This window comes from Balaenoptera borealis, assembly GCF_965194805.1.
Source record: "Balaenoptera borealis genome assembly, chromosome: 12".
NCBI classification, from domain to species: domain Eukaryota; kingdom Metazoa; phylum Chordata; class Mammalia; order Artiodactyla; family Balaenopteridae; genus Balaenoptera; species Balaenoptera borealis.
Window position 1 is genome coordinate 95,119,399 of NC_138869.1, and position 16,748 is coordinate 95,136,146.

General features: G+C 39.6%; 1 protein-coding gene across 1 annotated transcript in view; it reads right to left on the minus strand.

Annotated features, from left to right (window-relative positions):
• Positions 1 to 16,748, minus strand: part of RNF144B (ring finger protein 144B) — an 867,397-nt gene that overhangs the window by 656,538 nt on the left and 194,111 nt on the right. The window contains exon 10 of the transcript XR_014232478.1: positions 16,077 to 16,284. The gene's annotated coding sequence lies outside the window, so the exon portion shown is untranslated. The remainder of the gene's footprint in view (positions 1 to 16,076; positions 16,285 to 16,748) is intronic.

Consider the following 16,748-nt stretch of genomic DNA (forward strand, 5'->3'; position numbering starts at 1 on the left):
ATGAAGGAGCAAGGTACAAACTCACAAGACCAAACAAGTGAAGAGGAAATAGGCAGTCTACCTGAGAAAGAATTCAGAGTAATAATAGTAAAGATGATCCCAAATCTTGGAAATAGAATGGAGAAAATACAAGAAACGTTTAACAAGGACCTAGAAGAACTAAAGAGCAAACAAACAATGATGAACAACAAAATAAATGAAATTAAACATTCTCTAGGAGGAACCAGTAGCAGAATAACTGAGGCAGAAGAACGGATAAGTGACCTGGAAGATAAGATAGTGAAATAACTACCACAGAGCAGAATAAAGAAAAAAGAATGAAAAGAATTGAGGACAGTCTCAGAGACCTCTGGGACAACATTAAACTCACCAACATTCAAATTATAGGGGTCCCACAAGAGGAGAGAAAAAGAAACGGTCTGAGAAAACATTTGAAGAGATTATAGTCAAAAACTTCCCTAACATGGGAAAGCAAATAATCAAGTCCAGGAAGTGCAGAGAGTCCCATACTCCAAGGAGAAACACGCCAAGATATATATTAATCAAACTATTAAAAATTAAATACAAAGAAAAAATATTAAAAGCAGCAAGGGAAAAGCAACAAATAACATACAAGGGAATCCCCATAAGGTTAACAGCTGATCTTTCAGCAGAAACTCTGCAAGACAGAGGGAGTGGCAGGGCATATTTAAAGTGATGAAAGGGGAAAACCTACAACCAAGATTACTCTACCCAGCAAGGATCTCATTCAGATTCGATGGAGAAATTAAAACCTTTACAGACAAGCAAAAGTTAAAAGAATTCAGCACCATGAAACCAGCTTTACAACAAATGCTGAAGGAACTTCTCTAGGCAGGAAACACAAGAGAAGGAAAAGACCTACAATAACAAACCCAAAACAATTAAGAAAATGGGAATAGGAACATACATATCAATAATTACCTTAAATGTAAAAGGATTAAATGCTCCCACCAAAAGACACAGACTGGCTGAATGGATACAAAAACAAGACCCATATATATATATGCTGTCTACAAGAGACCCACTTCAGACCTAGGGACACATACAGACTGAAAGTAAGGGGATGGAAAAAGATGTTCCATGCAAATGGAAATCAAAAGAAAGCTGGAGTAGCAATTCTCATATCAGACAAAATAGACTTTAAAACAAAGACTATTACAAGACACAAAGAAGGACACTACATAATGATCAAGGGATCAATCCAAGAAGAAAATATAACAATCGTAAATATTTATGCACCCAACATAGGAGTACCTCAATACATAGGCAATGCTAACAGCCATAAGAGGGGAAATCGATAGTAACACAATAATAGTAGGGGACTTTAACACCCCATTTCACCAATGGACAGATCATCCAAAATGAAAATAAATAAGGAAACATAAGCTTTAAATGACACATTAAACAAGATGGACTTAATTGATATTTATAGGACATCCCATCCAAAACAACAGAATACACTTTCTTCTCAAGTGCTCATGGAACATTCTCCAGGAGAGATCATATCTTGGGTCACAAATCAAGCCTTGGTAAATTTAAGACAATTGAATCGTATCAAGTATCTTTTCCGACCACAACGCTATGAGACTAGATATCAATTACAAGAAAAAAAACTGTAAAAAATACAAACACATGAAGGCTAAACAGTATGCTACTAAATACCCATGAGATTACTGAAGAAATCAAAGAGGAAATTGAAAAATACCTAGAAACAAATGACAATGAAAACACGACGACCCAAAACCTATGAGATGCAGGCAAAGCAGTTCTAAGATGGAAGTTTATAGCAATACAATCCTACCTCAAAAAAACAAGAAAAAAGCTCAAATAAACAACCTAACTTTACACCTAAAGCAGTTAGAGAAAGAAGAACCAAAAAAAACCCAGAGTTAGCAGAAGGAAAGAAATCATAAAGATCAGATCAGAAATAAATGAAAAATAAATGAAGGAAACAATAGCAAAGATCAATAAAACTAAAAGCTCGTTCTTTGAAAAGATAAACAAAATTGATAAACCATTAGCCAGACTCATCAAGAAAAAAAGGGAGAAGACTCAAAACAACAGAATTAGAAATGAAAAAGAAGTAACAGCTGACACGGCAGAAGTACAAAGGATCATGAGAGATTACTACAAGCAACTATATGTCAATAAGATGGACAACGTGGAAGAAATGGACAAATTCTTAGAAAAGCACAACCTTCTGAGACTGAAACAGGAAGAAATAGAAAATATAAACAGACCAATCACAAGCACTTAAATTGAAACTGTGATTAAAAATCTTCCAACAAACAAAAGCCCAGGACCAGATGGCTTCACAGGTGAATTCTATCAAACATTTAGAGAAGAGCTAACACCTATCCTTCTCAAACTCTTCCAAAACATAGCAGAGGGAGGAACACTCCCAAACTCATTCTATGAGGCCACCATCACCCTGATACCAAAACCAGACAAAGATGTCACAAAAAAAGAACTACAGGCCAACATCACTGATGAACATAGATGCAAAAATCCTCAACAAAATACTAACAAACAGAATCCAGCAGCACATTAAAAGGATCATACACCATGATCAAGTGGGGTTTATCCCCGAAATGCAAGGATTCTTCAATATACACAAATCAGTCAATGTGATACACCATATTAACAAACTGAAGGATAAAAACCATATGATAATCTCAGTAGATGTAGAAAAAGCTTTTAACAAAGTTCAACACCCATTTATGATAAAAACTCTCCAGAAAGTAGGCATAGAGGGAACTTACCTCAACATAATAAAGGCCATATATGACAAACCCACAGCCAACATTGTTCCCAGTGGTGAAAAACTGAAAACATTTCCTCTAATATCAGGAACAAGACAAGGTTGCCCACTCTCACCACTATTATTCAACATAGTTTTGGAAGTTTTAGCCACAGCAATCAGAGAAGGAAAAGAAATAAAAGGAATCCAAATCGGAAAAGAAGAAGTAAAACTGTCACTGTTTGCAGATGACATGATACTATACATAGAGAATCCTAAAGACGCTACCAGAAAACTACTAGAGCTAATCAATGAATTTGGTAAAGTAGCAGGATACAAAGTTAATGCACAGAAATCTCTTGCATTCCTACACACTAATAATGAAAAATCTGAAAGAGAAATTAAGGAAACACTCCCATGTACCATTGCAACAAAAAGAATAAAATACCTAGGAATAAACCTACTTAAGGAGACAAAAGACCTGTATGCAGAAAACTATAAGACACTGACGAAAGAAACTGAAGACGATACAAATAGATGGAAAGATATACCATGTTCTTGGATTGGAAGAATGAACATTGTGAAAATGACTATACTACCCAAAGCAATCTACATATTCAATGCAATCCCTATCAAACTACCAATGGCATTTTTCACAAAACTAGAACAAAAAATTTCACAATTTGTATGGAACACAAAACACCCCAAATAGCCAAAGCAATCTTGAGAAAGAAAAACGGAGCTGGAGGAATCATGCTTCCTGACTTCAGACTATACTACAAAGCTACAGTAATCAAGACACAAAAATAGAAATACAGATCAATGGAACAGGATAAAAAGCCCAGAGATAAACCCATGTACATATGGTCACCTTATCTTTGATAAAGGAGGCAAGAATATACAATGTAGAAAAGACAGCCTCTTCAATAAGTTGTGCTGGGAAAACTGGACAGCTACATGTAAAAGAATGAAATCAGAACATGCCCTAACACCGTATACAAAAATAAACTCAAAATGGGTTAAAGGCCTAAATGTTAGGCCCGACACTATAAAACTCTTAGAGGAAAACATAGGCAGAACACTCTCTGACATGAATCACAGCAAGATCCTTTTTGACCCACCTCCTAGAGAAATGGAAATAAAAACAAAAATCAACAAATGGGACCTAATGAAACTTAAAAGCTTTTGCACAGCAAAGGAAACCATAAACAAGACCAAAAGACAACCCTCAGAATGGGAGAAAATATTTGCAAACGAACCAATGGACAAAGGATTAATCTCCAAAATATATATACAGCTCATGCAGCTCAATATTAAAGAAACAAACACCCCAATCCAAAAATGGGCAGAAGACCTAAATAGACATTTCTCCAAAGAAGACATACAGATGGCCAAGAAGCACATGAAAAGCTGCTCAACATCACTAATTATTAGAGAAATGCACATCAAAACTACAATGAGGTATCACGTCACACCAGTCAGAATGGCCATCATCAAAAAATCTACAAACAATAAATGCTGGAGAGGGTGTGGAGAAAAGGGAACCCTCTTGCACTTTTGGTGGGAATGTAAATTGATACAGCCACTATGGAGAACAGTATGGAGGTTCCTTAAAAAACTAAAACTAGAACTACCATATGACCCAGCAATCCCACTACTGGGCATATACCCTGAGAAAACCATAATTCAAAGAGTCATGTACCACAATGTTTATTGCAGCACTATTTACAATAGCCAGGACATGGAAGCCACCTAAGTGTCCATCGACAGATGAATGGATAAAGAAGATGTGGCACATATATACAATGGAATATTACTCAGCCATAAAAAGAAACGAAATTGAACTATTTGTAGTGAGGTGGATGAACACAGAGTCTGTCATACAGAATGAAGTAAGTCAGAAAGAGAAAAACAAATACCGTATGCTAACACATATATATGGAATCTAAAAAAAAAAAAAAAAAAAAAAAGGTTCTGATGAACCTAGGGGCAGGACAGGAATAAAGAGGTAGACATAGAGAATGGACTTGAGGACATGGGGAGGGGGAAGGGTAAGCTGGGATGAAGTGAGAGAGTAGCATTGACATATATACACTACCAAATGTAAAATAGCTAGTGGGAAGCAGCAGCTGCATAGCACAGGGAGATCAGCTTGGTACTTTGTGACCACCTAGAGGGGTGGGATGGAGATGCAAGGTAGGGGAAATGGGGATATATGCATACATGTAGCTGATTCACTTTGTGATACAGCAGAAACTAACACAACATTGTAAAGCAATTATACTCCAGTAAAGATGTTAGAAAAAAAAAAAAACTGCTCCTATCCTGGTCAATATAATAGGAAGACTGCAAGGGAGCTGGAGATCACCTTTTGAGAGAATTCAATATTTGGTTTTTAAAAAAAAAACTACTTCCTCCATTTAAAAAAAAAAAAAAAAGGAAAGGGTATGTTCCGCCCACTCCCAAGCCAAAGGAAGGGCCTGTGCTGCCAGGAAAAAGTCCTTAAGTAGAGGATTCTCAGCATAGCATGAGTGCCAGGAAGGAGAGGAAGGTGAGTGAGAAGGAAGAGTCTAGACTGGTGGGAGAAGGTTGAGGTTGGGGGATCGGGATTGGGGCTGGATGATAAAGGAGGAGAGCTTGAACAGAATGTGAAGTTTAAAAATGAACAGGCGTGGGACTTCCCTGGTGGCGCAGTGGTTAAAAATCTGCCTGCCAATGCAGGGAATACAGATTCGATCCGTGGTCCGGGAAGATCCCACATGCTGCGGAACAACTGAGCCCGTGCACCACAACTACTGAAGCCCACGTGCCTAGAGCCCGTGCTCTACAACAAGAAAAGCCACCACAATGAGAAGCCCGCGCACCGCAACAAAGAGTAGCCTCCGCTCGCCGCAACTAGAGGAAGCCGGTGCACAGCAACAAAGGCCCAATGCAGCCAAAAATAAATAAATAAGTAAATTTATTTTTAAAAAAATGAACAGGAGTGAGTCACCTAAATGTGATTGTTTTAATAGCCAAATAGCTGTGATTCAAATACTTTAAATGGCTCTCTCTGGTGATAGAATTGGGGTGATTTTTATTTTCTCCTTTGTGCTTGCCTGAAGCATCCAAATTTTTACAACAAACTTGTGATACATTATAGTCAGATGAAAAAAAGTTCATTTTGAAAAAAGTAAACTATTTAACATTAATATCTTGATATGACATCACAAAACCATACAATCCCATGAGTCAGCCAGAACTTCAGCAGCTACTAACACAAGTTCTGTGATTCTCGCAGTAATTAAGTGAACTTGCACTACCAGATAATAAAACATGATGACACTACAATAACGTAATGTGGTACACACGTAAGAATAGACAGTGGAACCAAATACTCTAGAAATGGAATCTCATACACATCTATTTAAAAAGAACTTAGTATATGGTAAAGGTGGCATTACTAATCATAGGATAAGAGAAAATATTATTTAATAAATGGTGCTAAAAATAGCAAGTTAACTATTTTAGGAGGAAGATAAATCACTACCGCACAATGTACAATACATATTTGGGATGGATTAAAATGCTAAGTGTAAAAACTATACTCAGGAGACCTAGCAGAAATACATGTGAATTTATGATCTAAGACTTAGAATGACTTTCTAAGCAAAACGCTAAAGGAAGAAAATAAACCAAAGAGAGAGACCAATTTTCTTATGAACATGGTATATCTCTCCAGTTATTCAGATCCTAATTTTCACTCCCTCACAGGTATCTATGGATGTTGGGATTCTGGATGCTTTTATTTTCTTTCTCATATTTTAGTTATGTTCCAAGGTTTCTATAGTGATCATATAATCCTTTCATAATAAAAATTATTTTAAAAATAAATGTTTAATGAAAAGACTAATTTAAAAGATCTTATAAATCCTACAAACCCTGTTAAGTATCAAATGTTTGATGAGAGTTGAATACCAAGAGGAAATTTGTGCATGAACATTGACATGGCTCTACAGAAAGATTTCAGAAGAAACCATGCTAGTCCAGAGAAAAGGGAATGAAGGAGAGCTTAGAGAATAATTAATTTTCTGTAATAATGCTCTCAATTCAGCTTTGATATCATCTACCACAAATCCTTGCCTTCTCCTAATAAGCAGGGAATGGAGGTTATTCTGTGCACCAGAGAAAATCAAAGCAGCCTCTTGCAGTTTAGCCAAAAAGTCCAGGGTACGGGAGGCGTTAATGAAGCAGCTGCAGTCTTTGTCACCTGTGTACCTTTTTGATGCGCACTGAGGGATGGCAAGGACAGTGTGACCTTGACAGCCATGACAGGCAGGCTCTAAAAGCAAGCAGCAGCGTACTGCTGCTCCACAGCTCTGTGATGCATGAGAAATCTTTGTTAACCTCTTGGAATATCACCCTTTGGAGACATCGCTGCTTTTTTTTTTTTTTTTTTTAAATACGTTCACTACCCAAATGTCGCCTGCAGACACAGCACAAACTTAATGGCTCTACATCAATTTGCCTTTGAAGAGAGCTCTGGCTCCACAAGATGCCACAGACATATCAAGGGGAAAAGAGACACCTTACAGAAAGGGAAATGTGTGCTTCCCACTTCCGCATGCCCCGACACATAGAGTTTCAGATCCTGAACCACAGAAGGGGGCTGGGATCGAGTCACAGCCTCTTGGCTCCGGAGAGTGCTGTCATTTATATCCATGTATTCTGAGCTAACGTCCCTCTCCAGAGATATGTGGGAGAGGTGAGAGCAACACCACTGGCCTCAAGGTAACAAGGCCAATTGGAATTTTGAAGACACAGAATTCTTTTCTCCTTCAAAGAAACATCCACGTTAAAAGTTAGCCTCGGGCTTCCCTGGTGGCACAGTGGTTGAGAATCTACCTGCCAATGCAGGGGACACGGGTTCGAGCCCTGGTCTGGGAAGATCCCACATGTCGCGGAGCAACTGGGCCCATGAGCCACAACTACTGAGCCTGCGCATCTGGAGCCTGTGCCCCGCAACAAGAGAGGCCGCGACAGTGAAAGGCCCGCGCACCACGATGAAGAGTGGCCCCCACTTGCCGCAACTAGAGAAAGCCCTCACACAGAAACGAAGACCCAACACAGCCAAAAATAAATAAATAAATAAATAAATAAATTTATTTAAAAAAAAAAAAAAACTCACCTCTCCACAAATAGTTTCACCATCCTGAGTTTGTCTTGTGTCTTCCAAAACGGAAAAAAAAATTTGCACCTCACACTGCTAGGAAATCAATATCCCCTCCTACCTCACTCCCACTCCTCACAAATCTAATCTACCAGAATACTCACAAAGTTCACTAGACCATATGGCAATCAGAGTATCAGCTTCATTAATGGCTGATATTTAATCTTTAAAAACACAAAATAAAGGCAGATCTCTAAGGCCAAGACTGGACTTCCTTTCTGAAATGCAACCTTCTCCTTGAAATGCAAGATCACCCTCATACATCCTGTCAGGTACTGGCGAAGAAGCTGGGCCCAACGGCGAATCTGCTGAAACAGGTCCTGTTCAGTCTGCTTACCTCATGAGGAAAGGCAGTGCTAATCCCTTCTGCCTTTCTTGCAGAATTATAAGACAAGCAGAAAAAGAGTAAAGTCAGATTCTCACTTTGGAGGCATATTAACTACCCACTGTGTTGTACATGACCCTGGATTTACACTCCCCAATTAGCTATTTATCTTCCTTTCAGGAGGGTGAGCAAAAGGTGGTCAGAGAAAAGAGAAATGTTTACTCCAACTGCCTAGGGCTAAGGTGGAACTACAAATGAATGGATTGGAGGCCTCGCAGAACAGAGTATCCTGAGACTTAAATCTTAAAGACCCAGTTTACTACAAAGCTCAAAGAATACATTTTCAGCAAATGTTAAGAGTGAACATCAAGGTGGGGTGATCCGAGGGGAGGGAAAATTCTCAGGTCTCCTCAGTTTCTGATAGCAGATGGGCTCAGGCTGGTGACAACGGTATTCTACCTGTCCAGCAAGAGATCCTGCCAGGTTGCATGAAGACCTATCACTATGAAGTTCTGAACAACTGCTTTATATGGCTGCAAAAACTAACATTAGTTAGCTACATCAGCTGGCTCTACCATCCAGTTCTAAGTGTACTTATTTACAACCCCATTGGCACCATCTTGCTTTCTTGTCCAAGACATTACAGTAATAGATGGGCAGTCACATGACAATTGTGACATGACCAGGCCATATGCTTGCCCAAACAAGTATCTAAGAAAAACTGAGCACAGCAGACCTAGCCCCTTTTATATTATCCCCATTTTAAAGATGAAGAATTTAAGACAGAGGGTGGTTACATAACTGTCCAAAATCACAGCTAGCATGTTGTAGGGCCAAAAAATTGAACCCGAGTGATCTAGCTCCAGAGTTCATACTCAACGAGTGCACTGTGCTGTGTTGCAAAACTACCTATATATGTTTCTAAGGAAATATGCCCTACTAAGATCAAAAAGAAAGAGTGAGCTTTGCTCTGGTTAGAAAAAGAAAATTAGCCTCCACTCAGATTGTCACCCAGAGCCACAGACTTAGAATTAATAAGAGGCTGAGCCATTACTTTGTCCAATCCCCAGTCCAGAGCATAAATCCTTTCTATAAACCTCCTGACAGATCTTATTTCTCCTAGTATGCCACAAATATCACAACCATAAGAGGTAGTATTTATTAAACATACACTCTGTACAAGACTCTCCTAAACGCTTCATGTAAGGTATCACATTTAGTCCCTATCAGATAAGAAGCACAGAATTGCCATTTTCAGATAAAAAATTTAAGTGTGAAAGGATCTCATACTTTGTTACTAGCAAACTCAAGATTGCCTAATGGAAAGGGGTCTAGGAGTCAAGATCAGGGTGCAAGCCCTTGCCAGGGAGGGGCAGCAGTACACTGTGCAGGGCACAGCTGTCGTCTGAGCCCCCTGGTATGGCACATGTACTCAGTAGGGTTGTCGCTGTGGTTGTTCTCTGTGCCATCACTTTATTCTTTCTGCTAGCTGCCTTTTTTGCCCCCTCTCTTTATTTGATCTGTTTTATCTTTTACGCATCAGCAGTCATTTAATGAGACTGACATAGGCACTGAGGATAAACCAGTGAACGAAACAGAAATCCTTTCTCTTGGAGTTTGTATACTGTTGGGGGCAGGAGAAGTGTGTGTGTGTGTGTGTGTGTGTGAGTGTGTGTGTGTGTGTGTGTGTGTGTGTGTGTGTGTGAAATATATAGTCAGAGATATCTAAATATCTCTATTATCTATATATATTTACTATAGATATCTATCTATAGACATATCTATCTATAGACATCTTCTATAAAAGATATCTATATCTATCTTTCTGATATATATCTGATATATCCATCAAATAGATGGATAGATGCAGAGAGAAAGAGAGAAAGCTTTGGTGTTAAGTGTTATGATAAGAAAGTAAAGCAGAGTAAGAGAGATTGAGAGTGACAGAGTATAGGGAGGAAGATGGGATTTTATATTAGATGGTAAGGAAAGGCTTTCCTAACAGAGTGACCTATAAGCAGAGACTTTATTTCATGTACTTTTGGGTCCTCATATCAGAGAAGGGATGGGGTCAATATTATATCCCCAAAGTAATGTCTACATATCTTCATTCATTCATTCATCTTGGAGTATCTTAGACAAAGATTTCTTTATGCTAGACTCTGTGGAAGACACAAAGATGAAGAAAAACAACTAGCTGTCTTCAGTTGGTTCCTGGGTAATATACTCTGAGACTGAGATTTGTGTGCAGAAAGGAGTTTATGGGGAGTGCTCCAGGGACAACACTGTAAGACAGTGAGGGAAGCAGCATTGGGCAGAAGGACATATTGACTAGTCTTATAGGGAGCTCTAGAGCTGGGATGGCCCTACAGAGGCCAGGCAGACAGGCGTTTGAACTTTTGCATGAACCAGTCACTGGATGCAGGCTGTCCCTAAGGACAAAGTGAACTCTGGCTAGACTGTTCCCCTCTGCAGAGGGCAACTGAAAGTGAGGGACTTCAATCCAACAGCAGCCAACACTCCCAACAAGTGCAGAGATGAGTGAATTAACACCGTGGTCCTGGAGGGAAGTCTCCGTGACGCACCACAGCACTACCTGTGCCAAATGTTTTCTCAGTAGGCAGCATCATGAGATCCTTAAGAACATGTTGGGTCAGAGCGCCTGCATAAATCCTGTCTCCACCATTTGCCAGTAGTATGACTGTGCCTGCGTTCCCTTGTCTGTAAAATTAAAGTAATAATGATTTCTACTTCCTAGGGTGGCTCAGAAGATTAGATGAGTTGGTATATGTAAAATGCTTAGAAAAGCACCTGGCATACCATGGTAAGCATCAAATAAATGTTAGTTAGGATACCAATTTTCTCTTTCTGCTCTCAGAACATCTCCTGTACATATTACTATTTCCATTTTAACAAACAAGCTTAGAAAACTCATTCAACCTTTCTTTCCCTTCTTTGCTTTGCAGCCCATGTGGTTTAGACGGGGCTGGCCCCACACCTCAAGCTCTGGGAATGGGCACATGACTTGAGCCTGGCCAATCAGAGCAGTGCAGAGCCTGCTGCAGATTCTGAAACAAGCATTCACCTAAACTGAGACAAGAATTTCCTCCCCTAAGTGCTTTTGCTGGACTTTCATGAAAGCATGCTCTTTCTCCTGAAAATCCTAGTTCTAAGGATAATATAAAGATTCTGAATTTCTAGGAATCCTCTTTTCTAAATTTTGGAGAGAGCCAGCCTAAAAATGAAGCCAACCCAAAGGAAACAAAGCCAATATATAAGAGACAGATTCTTAATGACTGTGCTTGAGTTCCTGGATCCTGGAATGCCTGAAACCAAAATTTGGGGTTTTGTAAAAACATGAATTAAGAAATTCCTTTTTTAAGTTGGGTTTTTCCACTGGAAACACTTGCCTAGGTCAGCACAGCTGAGCCAGCTAGGACTCAACTCTGAATTCTGTGGAAGTGAGCCTAACCCTGGAGAGTTACCTGAAATCCCAATATAAAGAGAATGCGGCGACAGTAAGCAATCAACAACCACAGCCTAGGAGAGCCCCGTCAAAAGGAACTACAATCCGTGATATGGATGTGATGAGAATGGCACTTCACCTCTCTGGTCTTCCTCCCACAAACCCATAACCCCAGGCTAATCATAAGAAAAACATGAGACAAATTCCAGTAGAGAGGAATTCTACAAAGTACCTGACCAATACTCTTCAAAACCATGAAGATCTTCAAAAACAAGGAAAGTCTGAGAAACTGTCACAGGAAGAGGAGCCTAAGGAAACATGATGACTAAATGTAATGTAAATGTGGTAGCCTAGATGAGATCCAGGAACAGAAAAAGGACATTATGCAGAAATTAACAAAATATGAATAAAATATGGAGTTTAGCTCATTTTTAAAAAGGGGGGCACGGGGGTGGGGGAGGGAATAACCTCTGCATTTACTACCAGTTAGTCTTTGCTCTGACAGCTGCGTGGCCTAGGCAGATGATGGCAAAGCAGAACGGCCTCAACTCTAGCAATGGCAGCTGCTTCCATCTTCCTGGATTATACCTCTTCATCACAAGGCCTCTCCCACTCATTTAGCACAGCACACTCTGTGCAAGTTACTGAGGCTCAAAGATGTGCAAGCTATGGGCCCACTCTCAAGGAATTTCCAGTCTGGGTAGCACTGGACAGAAAGGGTGGGTCTCTTGGATCCAACAGTGGCTCTTAGACCCACTGCCTCCCCAGGAGATCTATCCTTGGGGCTTGGCTTGGAGCTTTCCGTCCTTGGCTTGGAGGACCCCTTTACTTCAGACAGTTGGGTCATTAGAGGAGACAGGAGGAAGGGAGAAAAAGGAGTTGGCTCAGTTGGCTGGCTCTGAGAAATGACCAGAGGCTCTTAAACCTATCCAGATCCACAATCCCTTTTCTGAAATCTTTGAGGCAGATATGCTTCAGAATTGAGAATTTTTCAGAATTTAGAAAGCAAATATAATGAATTACTAAGACCTCCAGTAGAATCTGGGGCCTTACCCCATAATCAAATGTACTAATATTTTATCAAAAATTATCAAAACAAAACACAAATATTCACTCTAAGTGGGATAAATATAATGATCATAAATAATCTCATATGAATTCCAGACAGGTTTTGCCACCAGTGAATTTTGGTGCCAAACTTACATTAAAACTCTTGGTTTTCAGAGCTTTGTGAGTTAGAAATTTGGATAAGGGATTGTAGACCTGATTAACCTTTCAGCTTCAACCCCAAGAGAAAATCAGTAGTACTCTCGCCATCCCTTTCCACTCTCCCTCGAGCTGTGTTTGGTTTATTTCCTAACCCTTCAGGAGACCACCTTTAATGTTCCTTTCAAACTTCTTTCAGCCATATAATAATGACTGTATTTTGGAAGGAGTTGGCCTGAACTGGTTTCACTCCCTAACCTACTTCCCTTAGTTCTCCCCACCTCATCCACGCAGAACTTACTCGGAAGTTCTCAAACTTGAGTGTGGATCACAGTCACCTGGGGAACATATTAAAACGAGTCCTACACCCATAGTTTCTGATTCAGTAGGTCTGGGATCAAGCCTGAGAACTGCATTTCTGACAAGTTCCCAAGTGCATCACTTAGACGGTGCTAGTCCTGAACCACACTTTAAGGATCCACTGCTTTACTTGACGGAGCTTTCTCATTCCACACTGAAGAGAAAAAAATCAATAAGCACTCAAACCCATTTTTTATTTTCATAAAGACTATCTCCCAAATGACCCCAATGTGTATTTGATGATTCACAGCTGCCTGCCTGTCTGACACATAGAGAGACAGAAAGACAGCTGGATACTTGTGAAAAGCTTGCTTGCCATGGGATTTTGGATGGGATGTCACCCTGAAAAGCCCAAGCTAGGCTCTTTACTGGTATAGGAATCAAAACAGCAATACTAATGGGGATTAGGGAGGGGGGTTAGATTTTGATTTTAAAGAAAATTCCTGAATTGAAATTTCTTTCACAAACCATGTTGCTATGTGAAAAAAAAAAACTTTGCAAATGATCTTCAAAAGTCATTAAACATGCAAAATACTATTTTCCTTTTAACGTAATAACTGTCAGCCAACATGGAAACTAGCAGACATAGATTCACTTCCTTTGGGAATCAGGAGGTTGTACAAACTCTCGGGAGTTGATTTTCCTAATTTCTCTACGTATAGGCCACTTGCTAACTTCAAGATATCTCTTTTTCACACCCACACATATTTTTTTTCAACTCTCTTCTTCCATCTTTATTTTCTAGATCTTATGCACTAAGTCCAGAAAAAAAATCTCTCCTCTTCTTACTCTGTTTCAATTCTGAGGGGGAAAATGGCCAACTCTGAACAAACACAAGAAGGCTACCCATTTTTAGACTAACTTAGACACAAGAATCTGTGCCACCAACATCTCAATACAAAGGTATTTTTCCTCTTCATGTTTCTCTAACACTACGTTTACTGAAACATCTTGATAACTAAAAATATATTTCTACTGAATCTGGCATCTCCTTCATAGTTTTGACTATTCTAGCTGTATTCTTTTTTTGATTGTAATTGCTTCAGTTACAAACTGCATTATTTAACCTACCTCATGGGTTTAAGAGCTTTTGGAGGGTTGATCTGAAAACCTATTCATGATTTATAATTTTTGTAATAAAGGGACATATGCATTTTTGCCTCAACAAATATCTACAAGCCAATCCATTTCTTGTTCAAGGACTAAATGAATTTCTGTAATCGCTTAAACATGGAACATGTACTTAACAAGAGAGACCCTAAATGAACATATCTTGGCCAACACATAGATTATCAAGTTGAACTGTGTGATTATTTACTTTGCAAAAAGATTCTTTGCTTTTCAAAAGAACTAACCAGTTTCCTTTACTTAGTCCCATGTTTGACCCACACACATTTTCATGCACACAGCTGTTGCTAAAAGCAAATGTAAAAATGAAACAGAAATGAAGGGTAAGTATCATCACACTTATTTTAGGCCTGTAGACTCTGCCTCCTTAGATTGACTCCCAGTTCCTAACAGAAAGGCTCAAAGCATGTACCTTTCCATGTGGATGTTAGATTGAACATTAGCAGACATAGCTACATGCCCTCACCATAGCGCAACAAGAAGTAGCCAGGTGAAACCTAGGGCTAGGGATGTTTAGTGATGCCCTATGCATAGGGTCACCAAGAGCAAGAATTAAAATGTCTAAAGAGCAAACTACAGTTGACCCTCCCTGAACATGCAAGGAGGTTAGAGGCACCGACCCTCCACACAGTAGAAAACGTGAGTATAACTTATACTTGGCCCTCTGTATACTCAGTTCCTCTGTATCCATGGTTCCACATGCACAGATTAAACCAACCTCGGGCCCTGTAGTATTAGAGTATTTACGATCGAAAAACTCTGAGTAAAAGTGGACCTGCGCCATTCAAACCAGTGTTCGAGGGTCAACCGTATTTGTTTCCAAGTATCTTTTCTGAAGCTCACCCTTAAAGGCAAGAGTTGTGTCTCCGAGAGCTCTGCCTCAGGGGAAACCATTCTAAAATTAAGGCCCATGCCTGTTCTATCGTTCAGCTAGGGTCCCTGACTCTAATCCTAATTCCAGTTTTAAGGATGGGGCCTATAAATGGATTTTTAACATTCTCTCTGCTTTATGCTTTAAATGCTCTTACATTTTCATATTCCTTAACTATCCTTTAAAATAAAAATTCAGCCCTGCCTCTAGAAAAGGACCAGGTTGGTATTTGTCTCAAAGATATATGCCTCCCATTCTCAGGCTACCTGCCTCTGTGAAAATAAGCGAAGAATCCCATGACTCACTCACTATCTGAGAAGGCTACCGGCCAACAGGGTGTACAGCTTCCTCATCCAGATGCCACTGGGGTGAAATCATACCATCAATGAGACATAGAACATGTATTCACTGTTACCTACATGTGGCCAGTGTTTGCTAGGCTAGTGGTATGAAGATAACCAACTTAGTCCCTACCCTCAAAGGACTCAGAGTCAATTAAAGGGATCCCTTTTTTAGGGTTAATTATTGTTTCTTTCTCTGTAGCCCTTTTAATATGCAACTACCCATGGGTAAAGTGAATAATATAACATGCTATGAATTTGTTCATCAGGTCTTTCCTCCCAATCCTAAAGTACCTGTGGGAGAAGACAACTTTTAAAGAAAACAATTTTCTCAAACCTCTGAAAATAAATACAATGACTCACAGACCCAGTTTAAGAAAAACTCAACTCTGTCACCTTAAAGACTCACTTTGCTGCAACCTGTGTCCTTTTACGACTGAGCCATTCATCTGCCATTGCTTCCGTGAAGCACTAGATGGCACCAGAAAACTGCCGCATCAGAGTAACTGCACAAGCATCCTTGGCTTTCAATGTCTCCTTTCTCAACAAGGGTCCCAGCATTTCACATATGGTGCCTCAAATTTGCCCTTGTAGGTATCATCTTCATCAGAGAGGAGCTAAAGAAACAAAAATAAATTGATATTCTAACAGAAAAGCACCTACTATTATCATCGTCAACACTCTGATTCAATTGCTAGGGGCCAGCAATGTGGCTTCAAGGCAACTTCATGATTTTCCCAGCAACTCAAGAGTTCTCATTTTCTCATATACTAATTAGATCCAGAGTCTCGTCTACCTCCCTGAGAGGAATGTGTGAGAACAAAATGCCATAATGGATTTGAAAGGCTTTTGTGAACTGTGACGGGTTATTTATTAATTGCCATTAGCACACATTTCCCCCTGAGATCAGAGCTTGTCTTGAGGCAACACAGGCCGTGAAGGGAAAAGCACACTCATTCCCTGTCCTCTCAGCAAACTCCACATGAAACTGAGTTCTAAGCAAAATGGTGAAGTAAGTGAAAAGAAGTCTCTCAAGTTTTCCTCTTCATCCATAGCCTGATTTAACTTATCCTTCACAGTT